General features: G+C 35.9%; 1 pseudogene across 1 annotated transcript; it reads left to right on the forward strand.

The window, feature by feature from the left end:
- The first annotated feature begins 2,111 nt into the window (after positions 1–2,111).
- Positions 2,112–6,629, forward strand: LOC148733042 (uncharacterized; annotated as a pseudogene). Its single transcript, XR_015999903.1, has 5 exons — positions 2,112–3,173; positions 3,650–3,720; positions 4,229–4,335; positions 5,012–5,120; positions 5,653–6,629. The product of XR_015999903.1 is annotated as an uncharacterized LOC148733042 (transcript).
- The last annotated feature ends 2,255 nt before the right edge of the window (positions 6,630–8,884 follow it).

An 8,884-nucleotide genomic window follows, 5' to 3' on the forward strand; every position in this document is an offset into this window, starting at 1 on the left:
GGTCCACACAAATTTCTTCCTCTGCCCAGCTGATAGAGCAGATGTTCCTTATGAATATTGACCCAGCTCTTACTTTTTTTTTGTCTTCCAGCTGATAAGGTGATGCGCAATTTTTCTGAGATAATTGATTTTTGACTGATATGATATAAACAATTAGTTCTCGTGGCCCCTCTCAAGTTAAGCTACAGTCACCATTCCGTTCTGCAAATGCCATAATTTTTTAATGCTGTTCAGTTAAAAAGCAGATACTCTCCAACCTGGCTTTATTCTTTTTGTATTCCTTTGACTTTGAATGTCAAGGGTGCCGGAGAAAAGTAAATCCCCGCTTGAACACAGACACAGTCCTCTGGTGGTTACAGCCGAGAACCGACTTGTCTAGCCTCCGGGTTTGAGACCTATTTAACGGCTCAGTGCTCGTATCAATCAATGAAAATAAAAAAATCATAAAACATAAAAATAAAAACGATACGGATACATCATTGCCGAGGTACCAGAGGGTAAGAACAAAGTATGGGCAATCTGCACTGCACCTCTCCTCGAGACGCGAAAATAGACAAGCACTGAGAGGAGCGCACGAAACTCTCCTCACAGCTGGGATCACCTTCTCTAGGCTGACTGCAGGAGGTTCGAATCCTCGCAAGGGACACAGATTGCAATGGTTTTTCTTTCACTATCCTATAGATGATACCATTAGCTTTCTGTGATCCATCTTGTCTGCTGGGAATGAAATGTCTTCTTCTGAAACACTATCCTCAAGCTGAAAAAGAAGTGTGCTTGAACTAAATTTGCAATAGCTATAAACTGAAGCTAAACTCAAGTATTTGTTCCTGACAAAATTCCATGCAAGTGTGACGTAAATTTGACATTTGCTTTACATTTACCTTGCTCATTGAGCAAAGCTGTGCATTTGCTATAAATTTGCATTGGGATCTAACAAAAAAAGAAATAAAAACCCTTATTTAGTGGCCATTTGCCAGTTCCCTGAGGGTGGCCCATTTACTGGGTTCAACTGTATTCAGAATAAAATTTAATGTAAATGAAACTGGAATTAAATGTGATTGATCTATTTACCTTTGCTAGAAATCCGAGGGAAATAATAATTCAGGCCCCAGGCCTGCCAATCATCCACTTAGAGGCTGATTACATGAGTCAGGCTGGCCTGCCCACATAATGCCATCCTAGCAAAGAGTGAACTCGGCTCATGTAATCCACCCTTACTAAAACAACTAATCGGACAAACAAAAGTGGCAGGCCTCTGCCTACCACAGACATAACATTTTATTTTCATAAACACTGCGAACATATATTGCACAAAACTAACAAATTATTTTGACTTCGGCCGAACAAATTGTCTACAATATAAATAATGTGTTCTATAGCTCATGCCTCCAAAAATCAAGTCACAATAAATCCTAAGAAACTGTCATTTACAATTAAACTGAATAAATAGCTTTATTAATCAAAAGCATTGGTATGCAATTAAAGAATGGGTAAAAGAAAGACTTCTGTCACTTGAAAGCACTGATTTACAAGATGTGCCACTTTTTCACCTGCCAACTTACAAAATGCCATCGAGAAAGCTTTCTACACCCATGTTACTGTCACAATAAATGGGAATTTCAGAGAAATAATTCAAACAATAAAAATGAATACGTAATAGTTTGTGTTTCCAGCACTCTATAAAGGCAACAAAAAATAACTGTCTGTATCAAGCATTACTATAATGAGGTTAGCACTTTTGGTTATTCTCTGTAGTTGGTCTTTTTCTTTCTTTTTTTTTTTTTTTGTATATATATTGTGAAATTTTTATTTTCATGGATCAGTGTAAATTTTGTTTCATATATACAAACAATGTTATTTGTGGAAATCTCCCTATGAAGCTGACAGACAGTATTGATTTTACAGAAATACATATTAATCTGTTGACTTCGTCCAAAGCTTCAATTCATACAGGGTGACAATTTTACATACACATTGGCAGTACAACAAAAGCACTGACTGACAAGATGTGCCATCTCATCATCTGCCAACCTATGATGTGCCATCGAGAAAGCTTTCAGTGCCCTTGTGGGAAAAAGTCTTGGCAGGAAAAGAGCAGATTCCTCACTCCCTGAAAAAAAAAAAATACAGAACCTAAGAAACAGTGAACAGCTTCAAATATTTAAGCTAATAGCGCTATCTACTGCGAGGATCGTGCATCATACGTATCTAATACCGCAGTTCAAAATATATAAACTTCATATATTTCATTGTATCTGATTTATCACTTTCACGGGTTTATTACGAATCGACTTAACGGCCTGCTCCCAGTTGGCTTCTTAGCTCAAATGGTAGAGCGCTGCACTAGTATCGCAGAGGTCAGTGGTTCGAGTCCCGTACAGGCCTCATTTTTTCAGGTGTGATTTTCGCTATAGCTTAAATTAGCGCTATCTACTGCGAGGATCGTGCATCATACGTAAATTTCCTTTGTTACAAGATATCCTTGACCTACACACGGCTACATTTTCAGATATATTTTTAACTAACCCTTTTGAAACTTTGGTATCGGTATGAAGCTGTTTACTTGAACAAGTAAAGTTCGAACGTGTAGTTCGTGTTTTCCCGCCTTTCTGTTTCCTTGCTTCCAATTACACTCGAGTCTTCATTTGTACTGGCCAGCGTTAGCTAGGCACAGTACGATAAACATCACAACGAGGCAATATGTCAACAGGAGGTCGTTGTTTGGTTTTAGAAATATTAATTCGCGCGCTTTTTTGAACCTCAATATTCCGTTTGACTACTTTGTTAACAAAGCATCACAAAGCATCCGAGAGAAGCACTTGTAGTGTGGTTATTTTACCGTTAATTCGTAGTTAAAGCAAGTAAGAAAAGAATATGGCGGAAAGATGATTGCACGATCAAAACCATGATGTGGTTCCAGCGGCGAAAAAAGGAATAAAGTGTCCGACGATTGCATTGTGCTGCTGGAGGAGTTGATCCGGAGCAATCACGCTCTGGCGAGCGAAAATGTAAAGCTTCGGCAGCAGCAAGAGCGCAGCAACAAAGAAAACTCTGAAGCGCTTCAGCGGATCGAGGGCCGTCTTCAAACTGTTGATAATAATGCAGCCAACGTCCGTCGGCGCCAAAACAGAAGACAAAGGCGAACGACGGTAGTAGTTCCACCGGCTTGTCGAGTGAGTAAAAAAACATAACTGATAAGCATGAATAATGTGATATGTGTTCATAATTTGCTTGAATCAGTTCTGTTTCGTGGAAGATTATCTTTTATGTTGAGTACATGTTTGGCGCGCGAATTATATGCATAATTAACTTAATTATTTCGGCGGTAATCATTTGACATGATTAGATGTGGTTACAATTACTTGATAATCCTTTACCATAAACAGGTCTACCAGAAAAGTTTTTTTCCTCCCTTTTGTTTCAACGAGAATTATCTAGTATGAAAATTCATTTAATCATTTTTTCTCTTGGACCCTTTTGACCTTGCCTGTTTTATTCACATAGATGGGTAAGCTTAATTTTTAATTGTGCTTGTGTCGATTGCTCTACATCATCTAGCCTTCAAACAACCAGGATTTTTAAAAAGCGTGAAAGTAGAAATAGGACAAACGTGACAAACCGATTGTTGAATTTTTTTTCATTCTTTTAGAGAACTGTGAGGAGAATGTACAAACTCCTTTTGAAAAAAGATGACTTTAGTGGTTTTTATCTTGACGAAGAGTGAGTAATATCTTTTTAGATTCAGAGATATTTTGCTTTATCTTGATTGAGCGAGGAAATCCGAGTCTAAGCTGCTGCTTGAAATATTGAGATGTTATGTGAACACCTTATGGTGGTTACAGTCGAACCTCGATTATCCGGACTTTTCGATTATCCAGACTTTTTCTCTGGTCCCGTTTTTTTCATGATTATTAATTAGCTTTGATCTTCCAAACTTTATGAGGTAAAAAAATTCAGAGATTATGTCTAAATTCAGGAAAAGTGCGTTTAAAACATTGCCTCCTCCGCTTTCAAAAGATCGAGCTCTCGGAGAGTCATCGAAGCAGATTTTTATCTTCATCTCTTTTGTTTACATTATTGTCTCATTAATATTCATATTTTCGATTATCCTGACTGATTACCTAAGTCCCAACAGGTCCGGATAATAGAGGTTTGACTGTACTTTTGTCTTAGTGTTAATATTGTTACTACAGAATACCAGGCTTAATTGTATTTGTTTTTGTCTTAGAATAAATTCTGACAGCAACAAGATCCTTTTTGAGCGGACAATAGAGCAGGCAATACATCAACAAGGAGGACCTGAAAAGTGTCCTTGGACAAAAGAAGTCATAGAAGGTAGCTACCAATAATCATAGCACATGCATTTCACTTTTACTGGGGTGTCATTACATTTTGTGGGTGAGCATAAGGATTTTGCACTCAAGCATATTGATGCATATCTCCTTTATAACAACTTGAGTTTTATTGAAGGCCTTGGCTTGAAAACATCCAGGCAAAATTGTGCTCAAAGTTGGTCAATTTGTCTATTGCCCAGCCCTTAATGATACCCCTGCTTTTAGTCTCTACCATCAATTCATGTCTTTTACCACTTTCCCCTCAACATAAATGTCATCATAAAACTAGCATTCAGTAACACAGTTAGATACCCTGAAACCTCTAATGAGCACCTTCATTACATGGTCAAATTTAGGACAAGGGGGGGGGGGTGCATTTTATAGTTTTTCCTAACTTACATGTTAACTTTCCCAAATGTTACAGAAATTTAAATATGTTGCAAACTGAAATTTTCGGGTTTATTTCTTGTCTCTAGATCTGAAACACTTCAGTGTAGATCCTCAAGAAAGCATACTTTACACCTTAGCAATGAATCACTAAGGACATACTAACTTGGCAGATATTCTAAGGTGGCCTGCCATAAAATATTATAAATTTGAACATTGTCATTAATTTATGTGGGAATCTTTTTACAATCAGCTTCTCATGGCATTTTCATAATCATTTCTTTAAACAGCTGCTTTACAAATATATTTCAAATATGTGTGAAAACACAGAAACTGAAGAGTGGTAACCACTATGAGGCTCATAAACAAAACACCTGGAAGAGTGGTCGCCAAAGAGAGGTATTTATTGGCTAGGATACTATTTTGAACATTTTACTTTTCATATACCCTGCTGTTCACAAATGATGGGGTCCGACAGATGTTCAATGTTACCAGACTGAGTACACCCTCAAGTACACTTGATCAGTGGGAGGGAAGCTATTTCCCATTGAATGTCTTTATTTTGGCACTTCAAAATTGGATGGCTTTGAATATAGACACATCTAAGGGACTATGTTCTTATTAGAGAAATTGTTAAATAAGTGAGGTATTCTGGTCTGTATCTAGAGCCTCCCAAGAAAATCTTTGTAAAATAAATTTGAAAAATATTAAAATGTGATGTGAAATAAATGATAGTTTGTATGCACCATTTGATGGAAAAAAAAAAAAGGACAAAGAGACCCTATATTATAACATGCTTAAGAATTCCATTCTTACAATGGGTACACACATATATATATATCAAGAGAAATTAGTGATTTGGATCATATTTTTCATTTGAAGTCCTGTAACACCCTTCTCATGCCTGTTTAATTTTTTTTATTTTTTTTAGAAGTTAATGAGACAAACTACAGTCCTGGAGCTGGTCAACTGGGCCAACCAGCATGAAAAGGGAAGAGCAGCAGAGGTTCTTGTCATGGAGGCAATGAGCAGTGAGGAAAGCTGCTACGAGGATGACGATGGAAATACCTCAAAAGTAACAAAATACTCTGTGCATCACCTTCAGTGGGAAAGTAGGAGAATGAAAAAACTTGAAAAGAAACTTGACAAGGCTTATAAGAAAAAGCTCACTTCAAGAGCTAAAGAGAGAATCCGTCCAGGGTTTATGGGCAACCTTTTCTTAGATGCCCACCTACTGAAAATTTTCCAGAGTGGGCAATAATACAGTGAGAAAATTGTTTTACTAATCAATGAAATCGAAAATGTACAAAATATCAAGCCAAGTCTAGAATGAGGTTATTTTGCATGCCTGCATGAGGCTTTTTCATTGAATAATTATGGTCTCATCTAAAGTAAGTGATCGTGAATTCTTCAATGTTAATAAATTTCCTCCACATGAGATACTTTTTTCTATATAGATGTACACATCATTTTTGTATATCAAAGTTTCAGCTGCATTTTAGAGTAAGAGAACTGTTTTCTATCACTTGTTTACTAAAAGAAATTAAGGTATATGATCATATTTAATAAGTATTACAGTTGTAATAATGTCGCAAATAACTGAGAGTTATTGCAAATTTAAGTTGATTAAGAAAATTTTTCTGAATTTTAGATTGATAGGTTGAACTTATATTTTTTATTGTTAGACAAGTATCATTTCAAATCACATTTCTTAGTAGCTGGATTTGAGAGTACAATTTGTGAATCAATAGTTTTTTGTGTAGTTTGTTACTACAGCTAGTTATATAATTTGTATATTTGTCATACTTTTATAGTGGTAAATATTCTATTACCTGCTTGATGAAGATTATATTATACATTGACAAAAGTGAAACAATTTTAATAAAGTATGTCAATCAGTAATTCAAACATTTGGACATCTCTTTTTTTAATTATGTATGGGGCTCGACTGGGATATCCTCAGCTTCATTGTAGGTTTATGTTATCTCAGGGGAACAAATGAGTTTTGAACAAAACTATTTCATCACTGCAATTTCAAACACTTTGTTATTACTTGAATGTGTGATGCTTCTTTTTCTATCAATTGTAAGGTTGCCCAAAATATCATAAGTTTTTGGGATATAAATGAGGGTGTAATTAAGCAAATCAAAAGTCAGTTGAAAGTGAAACCTGCAGCCTTTAGAGGCGCTTAAAGGTCACTTAATGATGAATGTTAACAAAACTTGAAATTTAAGAGAATCAGAAAGTACAACTAGAGATGAATTACAACAAAACCTGTAACTTTAAGCAGTACTTAAAGGGAAACAAAAGATTGAAGAAACCTTTAAGATACATTTACAAGTGGAAGTTTTGGTTGACTAAAGTTGACTTTACAAGAATTAAGAGGATTCCTAAATTCAATTAAATGGTTATTTAGGTTTGCTTTCATGTGATCTTAAAGTGTTCATGAAATGGTTATTTAGGTTTGCTTTCATGTGACCTTAAAGTGTTAACTAAATGGTTCATAAGGACACCTTAATTGACTTCGGAAAGTTCAATTAAAGATACATTTCAGAACTTTCGTATGTCACCTAAAGATGACTTAAATACTTCTAATGTTAACCTTTAAGTTACCTTTAAGGAAACTTAATTTAGTTATTTCATCCTGTGTAAGTTTTTTTTGAATTCGAAGACTTCTTTACAGCAACTCGTTGATTGCAACTTACCTGCAAGGATCACTTTTGCACCGCCTTTTGTATTCGATTCACTATCATTTTATTTATCAAACTGTCCATCTCTTGGTACGATGCATTGATCATGAATGGATTGAAAAAACATCTCTCTGGGTAATAAATAAAAGTAGAGCTCAAAAAACCCTACTAACAACCGGCCTCCATGGTGATTGCTATTGCTAATTCAAGAAGCAGGTCGAGGGCGGGGAGGCCAAAGTATGACAAACATAATAATTGTTTATTACTGTTTCTTAAAAACATGATGCATTAGTGCGGCAATATTGTTCATAACTTTAAATGTACTTCCTCCGTACCAGCAATTTTTTTGGTCTTTTGAATTTCATGTATGGTTTTTACTTGTTACTTTACAGCAAGAAGAAGAATGACCAGTTATCTCAAATTCTAAGCACAATCATCCCCTAGTCTTTTATTTGAACTTCATTGTCTAAATCACATTTTCCCTCAGCTATAGACGAATAATCTAAGGTTCTAGTTATAGATTTTGACCATGAGACATATTAGAAGTCTGAGCACATTCACAGGTCCAACAAGAGGAGCTGCTCCCCTGTAATCGATACATGCCTTGGTGGTAGGCGGAATATTATTTGTCCAGTTTACTCGTTCTCAAACGCTCTCAGTCCTAACCGAAAAAGGGACTGAGAATAATTTAGTTTGTCAACACTATTGTACGGCTGAAAGCCATAAAGTGAATGGCACACTTCCTTAAACATTAAGGCGTAGCTCGAGGTTTATTGGTTTCGTGTGATGACCAGATAATCGATTCCATAACCTATTTTGTCAGGGGTTTATTTCAGTTTCACTCATTTCATAGGATCGACTTACAAATAGACATGAAACATTGAAACTGAAATAAAAGATGTCATGCTTACTTTGCATGACCATCCTTTGTACTTTAAACTGAGAAGGAAAAACGATTTTCACAATTTACACCGCAGAAAACTTAAAATAGGAGCACATTTTCTTTGTACATATCTCTTATTTTCATATGCTTCAATTTCTTTTTTTGTTCCAAATAATATGCTTGGATAAGCGTGATTAGCGCAAGCCGTTAGTTTTGGTTGGACGGTCACCTACCAAGAACTAACCCGCTTTTGACATAATTAAAAAGTAACAAGTATTAGACAAAGCTGTAGAGATGCGTCATAAATATAGCTTTTTGCTAAATTGGCCACTAGTCGTAAGCTGACGATAAATAGAGTTTGCTCAGAGATTCGATTTCTTGGATATACAACATGTGTAGCTAACCCAGATGTTGAAATCTGGCTATAAGGCTGCAGTCTGCAAAGATTAATCATCCTGTCGCCATTAATCCGTAGAATAAGAAATTTTTCCAACGAATGTGCATACGAGATTTGCCTCTATTTTTTGGCCGAAATGTCGAAAAGGTGATTGCATTCTGGTGGATTAGTCTCAGGAATGTTGTTTATATCG

This window comes from Stylophora pistillata, chromosome 4, assembly GCF_964205215.1.
Source record: "Stylophora pistillata chromosome 4, jaStyPist1.2, whole genome shotgun sequence".
NCBI classification, from domain to species: domain Eukaryota; kingdom Metazoa; phylum Cnidaria; class Anthozoa; order Scleractinia; family Pocilloporidae; genus Stylophora; species Stylophora pistillata.